Genomic DNA, 15,681 nt, shown 5'->3' on the forward strand with positions numbered 1-15,681 from the left:
GATCGATGATCTCCTCAACATAAGCACTGCGCCAGTCTCACCCCCTTGACCAAAGTCAGGAGATGCGACTGCACCACAGGCATCACCACTTAGGCCAAGCCTTGATGCTGTAGGCCTGCAAATCAGTCACGGCCATTGGCCAGGACAATCCAGTTTAGGAGAGAGACGAGCAGCCAATGACCTCCTTACCACACTAGTGACCACCCTTGTGACGTTAAGCCTAGGAGACCTGCTTAAGCAGCATCCCACCCTATGGCAAGACCTGAAGCAGTGGGTTGAGGGGTCACGAGAACAAGCTATTGATCTGTATGACCATGCTACACTCTGTGCCAAAATCCTTACATATTATTGCTTTTTGGGAAGGCACCGAGATGCATGCAGTGTTACCAGTCCTAGCCTTAGGTGACACAATGAGAAATGGGATCGTAGATAGGGGAGTCAGGGTTAGTGTGCTGAGCCACGCAATACTTCAGACTTGGGAAAACCCACCTGTCAAGACCGCTCGATTTAATGTCACGTTAGCAAATGGCATGAGAGTGAAGCTATTCAGGGTACTTAAAAACTGGCCAGTCAAAATTGCAGGTGTCCGGTTCTCTGTCGAATTTATAGTCATGAAGGGGGTGGACTACGATATCCTATTAGGACGACCCTAGATGCACAATGCCAGAGTTATCGAAGATTGGGGTAACGGCTTGATCTTCCTAGGCAACAGAACAGAAGCTGTGAGGGTAGAGATGGACACTTGGAAGACCTCACCAATCAACTTGGATGCCATCTTCGCGATGCTCAAGGGTAATGCTCAAGTCAAGAAGTCTTATGGGCCCTTGACCAAGTATATCCCATGCCCAAAGGATGAGTGAGATCGGATGCATGTCCTTGCCACAGTCGACCTGCGGTTCTTGGATCATGAGGCATATGAGCAAGCCATCAAAATGATGGGCAAGTCTGACGGCATGCCCTCCGTACTAGTTTGCATGATGGTAAGAACCCTTCGTGGGAAACCTAAGCCCTGTCACCTTCCAAATGCTAAGAAATAAAAGAGAACTCCAGGAGGTTCTGGAATACTTAACGAACAAGCTAGCTGACAATCCAACAGCAAACTTCAAACCACTCCACAATCTCTTAGACGAATCCAAGTGGCAATGGACCAGGGTGCATGACTTAAAACTTATGTACAACTGGGCCCTAGTCCCTTATCAATGACAAGAGATATACCAAGCCCTAGGAGACGACGAGCAATCTGACACAAAGGACTCTGATAACAAGTACGAAGACTGTCAATCCTTCAGCGATGAAAGTGAGGGTGAGATAGATACCGTAGAATACGACACTGAGGGACATGAAATAAAACAAATACGGGTAGACTCCAAGCAACAGAAAAAGAGTGTCTTCAGGATAGAGGGAGGGGTCATGTGCACGGATTGTGATCGTGCTTGGTTAGAACACATAGGAGCCATAGACCTTGAGCAAGCAGGCCTAGCCCAATCGGGAGCCACATCAGTACTTAGGATAGAATCACCATCTGAACTGCGACCGCCAAGGGAGGCCACCTCTTCTAGCGAAGACGGTGAGTTTGACTCTGAGTCAGAGGTAAGTTTGGATAGCGATCTAGAAATACCTAGGCTGCCCAAGACCCGATGCACCAACATGGACCTTGTCAAGATTGTGGGAGAGAAGGAAGGAGTCTAACTTGTAGCTTTCTTGCTTGCACAATGGGGGAATACACACAAGGGTGGAGGTTGAAAACAGTTTTCCTCTTCTTAGTTGTGTAAGCCAAAAGAACTCTCATACAAAGAAATAGAAGAACCCTATATATGGGTCTCAAACCAAACTCAACTAACTAAGGTGGCATACTAACTGAGCCACGAACTAGAGTAGATAAGGATAGCTATCATGTAGCTATTATTCATGGGTGGTGTACCAACCGCGTCTGCAACTGACAAGTCGGTGACATAAATACACAACGGTCACCCTGGCGTATCACGAGTGGAGCTCGATATCTCAACACTCCCCCTCGAGCTCAATCCCAATTCCTGCACACCAAGCAGGTCTCTGAACTTGCGCAACTTCTCCGTGCCCAATGCCTTCGTAAATATGTCAGCTACCTGATCCTCTGTGCTGACATAAACTAGATCAATAAGACCTAGTAAAACCCTCTCCCGCACATAGTGATAATGCACCTCAATGTGCTTTGTTCTAGCATGATAGACTGGGTTATTTGCCAAGTGTATACTACTCATGTTGTCACAATAAATGACAACTGGCCCATCTATAGACTGATGCATATCATAAAGTAGCTTATGCAACCAAGCTACCTCACATGCAGCCATTGCTGCACCCCTGTACTCAGCCTCTGTGCTCCACAAGGCAACTGTAGGTTGTTTCTTGCTGCTCCAAGTGACTGCAGCACTCCCAAAAGAGAACACATATCCACGGGTAGATCGTCTATCAGAAATACTACCAACCCAATCAGCATCAGTGTATCCATGCAGCTGTATCTGAACCCCAGTCTCATAAAATAGTCCATACTGCAATGTGGACTTCACATACCTAAGTATGCGTCTAGCCGCATCCAAATGCGATTTCCTTGGAGCCTGCATAAACTGACTTACCAATCCAACAGCATAGCTCAAATCTGGCCTGGTAATAGTCATATAAATCAAACTTCCTACTATGCGTCTATACATAGTAGGGTCTTCCACAAGCTCACCTGCATCTGTGCTCAGCTTCACATTCTGCTCCAAAGAAACTGAAATAGGCTTACAGCCTGTCATCCCATATTTGGACAGCATGTCCAATCCATACTGCCTTTGCAAGAGCTGTATCCCACTTGGTGATCTAATCACCTCAATGCCCAAGAAATAACGCAGCTCCCCCAAATCCTTCATCTCAAACTTCTGCTTCAATAGCATTTTCACATGAAGGATATCTTCATCACTGTCACCTGTCATAATCAAATCATCAACATAAATGACAAGTAGCATAATATCTTTCTCTGTTTTTCTCACATAAAGTGAGAAATCTTCCTTGGAAATCTGAAAGCCAATAGTGACAAGATACTGTCCTATCTTGTCAGACCATGCTCTAGGTGCTTGCTTCAAGCCATACAAAGCTTTCTTCAACGTGCAAACAAACTCAGGATGAACAGCATGCACATAACCTGGTGGCTGCTCCATATAGACCTCTTCTTGCAAATCACCATGCAAGAAGGCATTCTTTACATCCATCTGATGTAAAGACCATCCCTTTGATGCAGCCATAGCAATGACTGCTCTTACGGTTGCCATCCTTGCAACCGGACTGAATGTTTCTTCATAGTCAATGCCATATGTTTGTGCATACCCCTTGACTACTAATCTTGCCTTGTATCTGTTCACAGAACCATCAGCATTGTGCTTCACCTTATAAACCCACTTACAGCCAATTGCATTCTTACCTTTAGGCAAAGGTACCAATTCCCATATAGCATTTGCTTCCAAGGCATCCATTTCTTCATCCATGGCTTTCTCCCATTTTTCTTTTCCCATGTCTTGCTCAAAAGAAGTGGGTTCTGGTTCCTGTATCACTTTGACCATATATGCATAGTGAATGGCTGTAAATCCATCATATTTCAGCCTATCCACAGGATACCTAACTTTGGTTGACCTGTGTAAATTAGGTTCACTCCCAGGTGCTCTCAAAACATCCCTGGTCTTCCTTACTTCAGGTGTAACAATAGAAGGAATACCCAACTCATCATCAATGCTCTGTTCTGAGCCACTGGATTCACCATCCACATAAGAGTGACCTGCATTCACATCAAACATGGGCTGATCTACCTTCTCTTTTCCTTTTCGTGACACCTGCATACCACTATTTGCACTGCCTTGAGAAGATTCTCCTGATCTCAATCTGCCTGTCCATGGTGGCGAAGAATGTGAACCACTACTAGAGGACGCTCCAGGTCCACTAATATTTTGTGACTGCTGCTGTGAATTATGTGCAGCATTACCATTTTGTGCATCTACATCATCTATCACATTTACTGGTTTATACCAGCTACTCATCTCATAAAAAACAACATCTCTGCTCACTGTAAACTTATGAGTAGAAGGGTTATAGCATCTATACCCTTTTTGCTGCAGAGAGTAACCAATAAAGATGCACTTCTCAGCTTTTGGATCCAACTTGGATCTCAACTCATCTGGCACATGTACATAGGCAATGCAACCAAAAATTTTCAAATGAGAAATATCTGGTTTCCTACCAGTATACCACTCCTCTGGAGTCATCCCATGTATTGCTGCAGTGGGAGTCCTGTTCATTATATAGACTGCTGTAGCAACTGCTTCAGCCCGATAGGTCTTTTTCATTGAGCATGGCACGAGATACCTCTCCAATATGCCTGTTTTTCCTTTCTGCAATTCCATTTTGTTGTGGGGTATGACTGCATGAATATTGCTGCTTTATGCCATGCTCCTGTAAGAACCTTGCAAACTCATTTGAGAGGTACTCTCCCCCTCCATCTGACCTTAGGCATTTTATTTGCAGACCTGTTTCTTTTTCAACCATGGCTTTAAGAGTTTTGAAATGCCCAAAAACTTCACTTTTCTTTTTCATAAAATACACCCAAACTTTTCTGTTGTAGTCATCAATAAAAGTGACAAAATAATGACAGCCTCCAAGAGATGCAACTTTAGTAGTCCACATATCAGAGTGGATTAATTCCAATGGCTTCTTACTCTCTTGAACATGTCTAGGAAATGGTTTCCTTGCCTGTTTTCCAAAATGACAGGCTTCACATACCTTATGCATTTTTGCAACCTTGAATTTAGGCAATCCTGCAACAATATTTTGGGCCTGCATTGATTTAATTCGCTGTACATTAACATGCCCAATGCGTTTATGCCAGATATCAATATCTGCAACTACACCGGTCCCATGTGCAAACATTGCTGCACTCAATTCAGACATGTCTGCATCCAACGTAAACATTCTACCCTTCTTCTTTCCTTTTGCTATCAAGCGACCTTTATTTTTCATATCCTCAACAAAGCGTCCATGAGGATTAAATCTGACCTGCAAGCCCTGTTCAACCATTTGACCAACAAAAACTAGATTCTTGGTGATATTCGGGACATGAAATACATGGGACAGGTATTTCTTTTTCCCATCCTGCATAGACAAAGGAATTTTGCCAATCTACACAATCGGATGTGCAAGATCATCACCAATCTCCACAAATCCTGGTTTTTCCATTTTCCTTGCATCCTCCATCCATTCTGCATGACCTGTCATGTGGTTTGATGCACCTGAGTCAACATACCACACATCACTGCTTTCTTCTGCACTTATCACAGAATTGTTCATGTGCTGCACCATAAACAAATGCTCATTTCTGTCATCACCCTGTCTACTAGAAGATGCATAATTTCCTTGTTGCAGTTTTCCATTCATGATGTCATTGTGCTTTTTATAGCAGTCTTTAGCAATATGACCCATTTTACCACAATAGTAGCATTCAACATTATTGTTTGCATTTTGGCCTCTTTGCCATCCACCACGACCTCTTTGGCTCCCCCTGCCTCTAGAGTTACCACGTCCTCTTCCATAGGACTGGTTTTCTTGAGTTTGTTGCATATTCTGATTTCTACCACAGCCTCCAAATTGGCCTCCTCTACCTCTGCCTCTACCTCTTCCAGCATTTGAGTAGAAGACAGTTTCTTTTGAAGTTCCTTCTGAAGAAGATGCACCACCATTTCTCTGCTCCTCATAAATTAGAAGAGCAATCAACTCCTCAAAATCAGGAAATCTTTCACGAACTGAAATGGATGTCCGAAACTGTGCATAATCCTTTCCTAGACCATTCAAGGTCAGAGAAACTAAATCATCATCTTCCACTGGCGACCCAATGGAAGCAAGTGCATCTGCAATCTTCTTCACCTTCATGTGGTAGTCATTGATGCTCATATTTTCTCTTTGCACATTGTGCAACTCTTGCTTGAGCTGCATTTTCCTAGCTTGCGTATTTGTGCTATACATCTTTGACAGAGTATCCCATGCCTCCTTTGGCATACTTGCATCCTGAATATGCACAATCATAGAGTCTGAAATGCTAATAGACAGCCAGTACATAACTTTCCTAGCTCTCTCATGCCATGCTTTGAATGCCTGTATTTGCTGTTGATTGGGAACATCAGGAAGAACTGGTTCTTCTTCATTTCCTACAACAAATTCCCAATATCCTGTTGAGAGAGAGAGAGAGTACGAGAGAGATACACAAGACATGCTCCCAAAGAATAATTCATATTGATGTAGAGTTAGTATATATAGGTGAGACCCAAGTCAAGTGAGAGATGATATATATAGTTGTAACATCCCCACTCAAACAAAGGTCTCTGGCTGCGAGTGAAAAAACCCTTGGGGAGAACAAGGGGAAAACCTGAGCCCCTACACATACCTACGATACAAAAATGATTTACTATAAAGTTTTCTTGAATACAATGATACATGCCTCAATCAGTGAGACAAGAACTTGGAACAATACCAAGTTCATGTCTTAATGAGCTAAAGCGAGCTTCACTAAGAGCTTTTGTGAAGATATCTGCAACCATTTGATCACTGGGACAATGCTCCACCATAATGGAACCTTTCTTGACTTCATGTCGAACATAATGATAATGAATAGCAATATGCTTTGATTTACTATGTTGTATATAGTCTTTGGTAAGACTAATAGCACTTTGGTTATCGCATCGAAGAGGTGTACTAGATGATGAAGGATGTCCCAAATCTGCAAGTAGTTGTCGAAGCCAAACTAGCTCGCGAGCTGCTAATGATACAGCAACATATTCGGCTTCAGTTGTAGAAACCGCAACACATCGTTGTTTCTTGCTGGACCAAGAAACCAAACATCCATTTACAAAGAAACAATTCCCACTTGTAGATCGCATGGATAAGTGTGAACTTGCCCAATAAGCATCTGTATATCCAATAAGGTCAAGAGAAGTTGAAGAAGATAAAGAAGAATCCTCTCGACGACGATAAATAAGACCAAATTCCTTAGTACCCTTGAGGTACTTAAGAATACGTTTTGCAGTACTCCAATGAATAGTGGAAGGGGAAGAAAGATACTGTCCCAAAAAGTTAGCTGCAAATAAAATATCTGGTCTTGTGTTTAAACCAATAAATTGAAGACAACCAACAAGATTAGCAAAAGGTTGATGAATGGCTGATTCTTCATTGCGTGTTGTAGATGTACCCTTGGTAGAGCTTGAAAGAATGGGAGTGTTAGCAGAGTGCGCATTTGTCAACCCAAACTTCTTAACAATATCATTAATAAACTTTGTCTGGCGAAGAAGAAGAATGCCTTGTTGTCGGTGTCGTTGAACTTGAATACCCAAACAAGAATGTATCTCACCAAGATCCACCATTTCAAATGCACTCGATAAAAGCTTCTTCATAGCATCCAAGAAAGCAATATTATTTGACACAAGAATAGTATCATCAACATATAGAGCAAGAATAATAAAATATTTATCTTCCCTTTTGATGTAAAGATTTGGGTCAGCAAAACATGCAACAAAACCTTTAGATGTGAGGAACTGATCAATCTTAATATACCAAGCACGAGAGGCTTGCTTCAATCCATATAATGCACGATGAAGTTGACATACAAGATGCTCCTTTCCTGCAATCATAAAACCTTCAGGTTGCTCCATATAGATTTCTTCTTCAAGATCTCCATTGAGAAAATCCGTTTTAACATCCATTTGGTGAATTTCTAGATCAAATAGTGTTGCAAAAGCCAAAATCATACGAACAGTTGTGGAGCGCACAACGGGAGAAAATGTTTCTTGATAATCTACTCCTGCAATCTGTGAGTAACCTTTTGCAACAAGTCGTGCTTTGAACTTATCAAACGAGCCATCAGCTTTGGTCTTGGTTTTATAAACCCATTTACATTTGATAGGAACACGATTTAGGGGGAGTTCAGTAAGAATCCATGTACCTTTGGAGATTAAAGAATCGTACTCAGCTTGCATAGCTTCTTGCCATTGATCCCTTTGAGACGAATTGATAGCTTCCATATACGATATTGGATCCTCTTGGACAGACATAGCATCATCAAAGACATCATATTCAATAGAATAGAATCCATGCTCTATCTCAATAGGAAGATCAACATAGATCTCCAAATTTTCATCAATTTTCTTTGGAGGTGAAGGAGGTTTATGATCATCAGAATTAGTAGAATCACAAAGCAAGTAAGGAAATGCACTAAGCAAAGATTGTGTATCATCTGAAACATCTGACGACCATGTGCCACCCATAGTCTTCTCATCAAATATAGCATCACGACTAATGATAACCTTTTGAGAAGAAGGATCATAAAATTTGTAACCTTTGGAATGATCTGAATAACCAAGAAAAATAACCTTCAAACCTGGAGGATCCAACTTATGTCGAGTGTCCTTGGGCACATGAATATAAGCAATGCAGCCAAATGTGCGAAAGTGAGAGACTGAAGGTGTCTTCCCTGTCCAAACTGTTATAGGAAGTTTACCAGCAGGTGCAGTAGTTGGAAGATGATTTTGAATAAAAACAGCTGTTAGAAGTGCTTCAGTCCAAAACTTTCGAGACAAACCAGAGTGTATAAGCATGCAACGTATAGCATTAAGAATCGTGCGATTTTTGCGTTCAGCAACACCATTTTGCTGAGGAGAATAAGGAACTGTAAACTCATGATGAATACCTTGATCCTTACAGAAGTCATCAAATAGATTGGATACATATTCACCGCCGTTGTCACTGCGAAGCGTCTTTATAGAGAATCCAGTTTGAAGCTCCACACTTATCTTGTATTGTTTAAATATAGATAAAGCCTCAGACTTATGTCGAAGAAGATAGACATGTGTGTACCGTGAGAAATCATCAATGAAAGTTATAAAATATCGATATTGAGACTTTGAGGCAGGAAAAGGACCGTAAATATCGGTATGAACCAAATCCAAGAGAGCACAGGAATGTGATGAAGTAGAAGTGTGGAAAGGCGAACGATGGTGTTTTCCAAGTGCACAGTACTCACATATTCCCATACGTGGATGAGATTTAAGATCCATACCTTGCACAAGACCATGACGATGAAGATCAAGAATTTTGGCAAAATCGGAGTGTGCAAATCGTTGATGCCATAATTTGCAATCTGCATCTCCAGGGGCAGTAACAACATTTGCAACTGTATCATTCAATGATAGCTCAAATAGATTACCATGTCGAGGAGCCACTGCTATAGTATGCCCGTCTTTCTCTATACGACATTGATTATGATCAAATCCAACAAACAAACCAAGATCAACTAGACGAGCAACAGAAAGAAGATTTCTTTGCAAATCTGGAACATGAAGAACTCCTCTTAATATTCTAGTGGATGAAACAGTCCCCAGATATAAATCACCCACTCCTTTGACTTGACAAGTCGTATCATCCGCAAGATAAACAAACTTCTTGACAGGAAGAGAATGATAATTGTGAAGCCACTGTGATTGGTATGTCATGTTTCCAGTGGCACCTGAATCAACGATGAATAGAGAACCATCATGAACATGAAGTACCTTTTCTGGAGAGATATCATAATGGACGAAATTGAGCTCCTGATGAGTATGATCATCATCAGTTGTAGTTTGTTGAACAATATAAGCTCGAGAACGTTCTTCATCATATCTGCGTTTATAACAACGACGAGATGGATGATCTGTGTGTGCACAATAATCACAAGGAGGAAAACTTTTGGACGAGCGAGGTTGCTTTGTAGTAACTCCATGCTCCTCATCATATTGACGTGCCCAGCAATCAGAAGCCACATGACCTTTCTTATCACAATAAGAACAATGTTTGTTAGGATAAGCAAGACGAGAAGATTTACTACCTGGATTAGAGCGTCCACCCTGCTGAAAACGTGAAGCAGGACGCTTGCGAGCAACAAAAGCAGCATCAAAATCCCTTTGTTCCCGAGTGACCAAAACAGCATCAGATTTTTCCAAATGATGCTCATGACGTTGAGAATATTCAATAAGAGATATACATGCTTTGTCAAAGTGGATATCATCCTTGTTAGACAAAATAGTGATGATATTGTCATATAAAGGATCTTTGATGGTATGAAGAAGTTGAGTAACAATCTGATTTTTAGCAACAGGAGCGCCAGCAGCACCAAGCTGATTGATAATGTCTTTAAAAGCCTCGATATGAGAGTGCATAGAGGTACCAACCTTATATTGAAGATTCTTCAAACAAGTTTGGAGATATAAAATTTCGGTGACCGATTTCTTCTCAAACGTTGAGATAAGATACTCCCAAATAGCATGAGAGGTTTCCAGATGAAAGACATCCAACATAAGTGAGTCAGGAAGTGCAGACAATATATAACGACGAGCCGCTTTGTCATGACGAATCCAATCAGTATGATCAATTTTCCATTGTTCAAATAATGGACCATCAGTAATCAGAGAATTGTTATTCATCACATCAATAGGTTGGACTGGGCAAGACAGGTCGCCCAAAACAATATCAAATAATTCATCACCTTCAAGAATTAGCATCATCTTTGCTTTCCACCCAGGAAAGCCTTGTCCTTGGAAGAAGGGAACCGAACGTTGACCAGACGGATATCCATTAACAATTACGCAATTGGCCATGCCTGTATGTCGAGAGAAAACAAATAAGATGAGATCACAGAATCTGCAAACCATGATCAAGACGAGCGTAGTTGAGACGCATGACAATCAAAATAGGGATATGCACGTAAGAACGATGAAAAGTATTGAGTGACTAAAAAGAAAGCCTGAAATAGAGAGGCGTAACGTGCAAGACGAAACGACGCATATAAGAAAAGTGCTATTTCGATCGGAGCAAAGAACGTGAACGATAATAAAACATCGCTAAAAATAGCAAGATGTTTGCTTGTCGTAATCAACATCATTACGAAGACGAGCGATTAATAAACTATAATTGGGGATTAACGAACTGTAATTAGAAATACAGTTTTAAATAAAGAATCGCAAATTTGAGCAGAATTGCTGTCTTGAATCCTGAACTGTCATAACTTTTGATCTAGAACTCCGATTGACAAGCGGTTTTGACAAAATTAACTAATACTTCTAATTTGAACAAGTTCATGTATCAAATCATCACTTGTGCAAAGAATTCAATCAAGTATAAACAATGAAACAACTTATCTTCCTTGTTGTTGCTATGCATCCATAGCTCTGATACCATGTTGAGAGAGAGAGAGAGTACGAGAGAGATACACAAGACATGCTCCCAAAGAATAATTCATATTGATGTAGAGTTAGTATATATAGGTGAGACCCAAGTCAAGTGAGAGATGATATATATAGTTGTAACACTTTTCCCATAAGGAAATTTGTCATTCTAAACTTCCATGCCTGGAAGTTGTTCTTGTCAAGCTTTTCAGTTACGATCTGTGAAAGAGAATCAGACGCCATTATAGAACACTGTGAAAAATTCTGTAATTGCAAAAACTCAGCTTCACCCTCACAAGGGCAAATCTGCAAAACTGGCGAAAGTGGTATTTGACCACATAGTCACTTCCTAGTGACGATTTTGCATAAACAGGAACCAAGGATGATTCTAAAACTCCCAATGTCTATGCGCACAAGCATACGATGCAATTTCTACAATAACTTTTCACCGACTTGTAGAACAGTGGTCGCACAGCATAAAACAGGGCCTTTTCCTGAGTGCGTGCAGAAAACTTCCGCCTCCAAAATAGGCCCCGAAATGGCCTCAAATCAAAAAAATAGCATATACTGCCCTCTTGCTTCACCGCGAAGGGCATCTCAACCTGAGACAATGCACTCCTGCAATTTTCGGTTGTGCTACCTGCAGAGATCTGCTCCCAAAACAGAAAATGAAAGCAACACTGCTCCTCTTACCAGACCACCACGAGCTTGGCTTGCTTTCTTGAGCTCCTTACCACGAACAAGGCTCTGATACCATGTCAAGATTGTGGGAGAGAAGGAAGGAGTCTCACTTGTAGCTTTCTTGCTTGCACAATGGGGGAATACACACAAGGGTGGAGGCTGAAAATAGTTTTCCTCTTCTTAGTTGTGTAAGCCAAAAGAACTCTCATACAAAGAAATAGAAGAACCCTATATATGGGTCTCAAACCAAACTCAACTAACTAAGGTGGCATACTAACCAAGCCACGAACTAGAGTAGATAAGGATAGCTATCATGTAGCTATTATTCATGGGCGGTGTACCAACCGCATCTGCAAACTGACAAGTCGGTGACATAAATACACAACGGTCACCCTGGCGTATCATGAGTGGAGCTCGATATCTCAACAGACCTACCCATCCACCTGAGGCACAGATGATTGAAGTAGGACAGGGTGAAACAACCCAGGGACACATGAACAGACGAAGAACGAAAACCGTAGGACCTCCCTAAAAAATTTACGAAATTCAAAAAAGGAGATAGGGTAGTGATCCTTTTGGGTGCCAAACGGCAAGGGCAAATGAGAAAATCAATCGAGGGACCAACCAAGGTGAAGGAGGTGAACCTAGCCCAAGAAGGGGAGACACACCAACCAGCCTTCATTGCCGATGACTTGACTGAGGAAGAAGAAATGAGTCTTGTCGCTCTCTTGCAAGAGTATATAGATGTATTCTCTTGGTCCTTGGAAGAGCTTAAAGGGGCGAGTGTAGTGACTCATAATATACCCATGGCACCAGATGCAACGCCGGTGAAGCAACGACCGTACCCACTGAATCCAAAGCACACTCATGCTGTCAAGGAAGAGATTGATAAGCTGATGAGAGCAGGATTCATTTACGAAATTGAGCACACGGACTAGGTATCACACATAGTCATCGTGATGAAGAAAAACAGAAAAATTAGAGTGTGCGTCAATTACAAGAAGGTGAATGCTGCTACTAAAAGGGACAATTACCCATTGCCATACACCAAGCACATGCTTGAAAGAGTGGCGGGCAAGGAGACCTATAGTTTTCTAGATGGTTTCTCAGGATACAATCAGATGCAAGTGCATCCTGTTGACAGGCATAAGACTGCCTTTGCCACTGAGTGGGGTGTCTTTACTTACATAGTTATGCCTTTTGGGTTGACTAATGCCCCTGCCACTTTCCAATGCCTCATGTGCACCATATTTAAAGACATTCTTTGCAAAGAGTTGGAAGTCTTTATTGATGACCTCTGCATTCACTCGATCTAGATGGAACACTTACATAAACTCCAAGCAGTCTTTGAGCAATGTCGCCTATATCGTCTCTCCTTGAACCCCTTGAAATGCCAGTTTTGGGTGAAGCATGGATGCATCCTGGGCCACGTGGTGTCGAAGAACGGCATTGCCACTGACTTCTCAAAAGTCAAGGTTATTGTCGACCTTGCACCCCCAATCAACTACAAGGGAGTCCAATGCTTCTTAGGCCATACAGGATACTATCGACGGTTTGTGTTGAATTATGCATTGATAGCTAGACCTTTATACAAGCTGTTGATTGTCTTTGAATGGATTGAAGCATGCCAACAAGCATATGAAGAGATGAAAAAGGCTCTAACCACAGTACCAATTCTACAAGCCCCAGATTGGACCATTACCTTCCACGTGCATATCGATGCTTCTAAATTTGTTGTGGGGGTAGTGTTGTGCCAACCTGGCAAGCACAACCTAGACTATCCAATGAGCTTTGCTAGTAGACAACTCACTGAGACAGAAATGAACTACTCGACAACAGAAAGAGAGGGCGTGGCCATGGTGTTTGCTGTGAAGAAGCTCTGGCATTATCTATTGGCTACACCCTTTACCTTTTTTTGGACCATCAAGCCTTGCTATATCTAGTGAATAAACCTTGCGCTACAGGACGCATAGCTCGATGGCTCCTTCTGCTTTTGGAGTTTGACTTCTCCATTATTGTACGAAAGGGAAAACAACACTATATGGCTGATCATATGTCACGCATCCCCACAGGAAAAGCCACTGGAGAAGGCATTGTCGATGAATTGCCAGATGCCCATCTCTTTAACCTCTCCAGTGATAGAGATTTATTCAAGGCCGATCTAATGCCATATTGGGCAGATAACATAGTCCAAGTACTTGAGCACGAACTATCTGAATGCCCAATAGAGAAGGCAAGACTAAGGTGACTCATTCTCAAGATCCAACCCTACCAGTTGATAATAGGCCAGTTGTATCGCCTAGGGCAAGATGGTTTGTTGCGCAGATGCATGTGCGAGTATGAGATGCATGACGTGCTCTCAAAGGCACACATCGAAATTGCTGGTGGACACTTTAGCGGAGACACGATGGCCCGCAAGGTGTTGCAGTCTCAACTATGGTAGCCAATGATGTTCCATGATGTAGCACGACTTGTTAAGCATTGTGACGAGTGTCAGCGGACGAAGGTCCCGATTCACAAGGATCAAATGGAGTTGACCCAATCATTGCATGACAACCCATTGAAAAATGGAAAATCAACTTCATAGGACCCATCGGCCCTGCTGCACAGTATTCGCAGGCCAAATACATTATTGTGGCCACAGACTACCTAACAAAGTGGGCAGAGGTGAGAGCAACACGAAAGAATGATGCTCGAATGACTGCCAAGTTCTTGTGGGAGCAGGTGATCTCACGATTCGGCTGCCCCATCAAACTAGTCAGTGAGACCAGGGCACACACTTCATCAATGAAGTGATAGTGCATCTCCTATCCACCTTCCTAATTATCCATCGAACATCCTCTCCATACTACCCTCAAGCAAACGGCCAAGTAGAATCCACGAATAAGATTCTTGTCAATGTCCTAACCAAGGTAATCTCTGCCTCGTGCCAACCACTGGATAACAAGCTAATGGCAGCCTTGTGGGCTTACCGCACAGCTTATAAAACGGTTGTCGACCAAACCCCCTTTAGGTTGACCTATGTAACCGAAGCAATTCTCCCTATAGAATTCTTCATGCTTAGCCTGAGAATCACACTTCAAGAACGATGGGAAGGAAAGGAGGCATGGATGCAATGCCTAGTTGAACTCGACTTCCCTTCTAGCCACTCATGCACTCGTATGTGAAAAGGCACGACGCAAGAGCTGGTTTGACAAGCACGTCAAGCAACACGACTTCGAACATGGCAACTTAGTGCTCTTATACTCAGTTAAGGGGCATAAGCAAAAAATGAAGTTTAGGGTCTTGGACCTTTCAAAGTTCGTGTAAGCAACCGAACGGGCAATGTCGAGCTCAAGACTCTAGAGGTGAGGAAATAGGCTTCTTCAATGGCAGTCGTGTCAAAACGTACTACCCTCCCATGCATCCTCTGCAGCATGAACCACCAATGTTGGAACCACCTGTCAAAGTACGAGTAGCCACAATCACTGAAGTCGATGAGGAGGATGAGGAAGTTGTAGAGCCCGCATACTTGCACATCATGGTCACTGCGAAGCAAACATGCGCCTTCAATGCCTTGATCGACGAGGGAGCTGAATTCAATGTCTTGACTCACAATCATTGGACCCAACTTGGAAAACCACCATTACAACCCACTAATGCCAAATTAAGCCCATATGGAGGCCGCTCATACGGACTTCTCGACAAGTGCAAGGCCGCGGTTTCTATCGAGTCTGAGACTGTACCAATGATCTTCTACGTGTTGTTAGATGCCAAA

The sequence above is a fragment of the Lygodium microphyllum genome, chromosome 9 (assembly GCF_053477565.2).
Source record: "Lygodium microphyllum isolate KBCC chromosome 9, Lygodium_microphyllum_v1.1.10, whole genome shotgun sequence".
Taxonomy (NCBI): domain Eukaryota; kingdom Viridiplantae; phylum Streptophyta; class Polypodiopsida; order Schizaeales; family Lygodiaceae; genus Lygodium; species Lygodium microphyllum.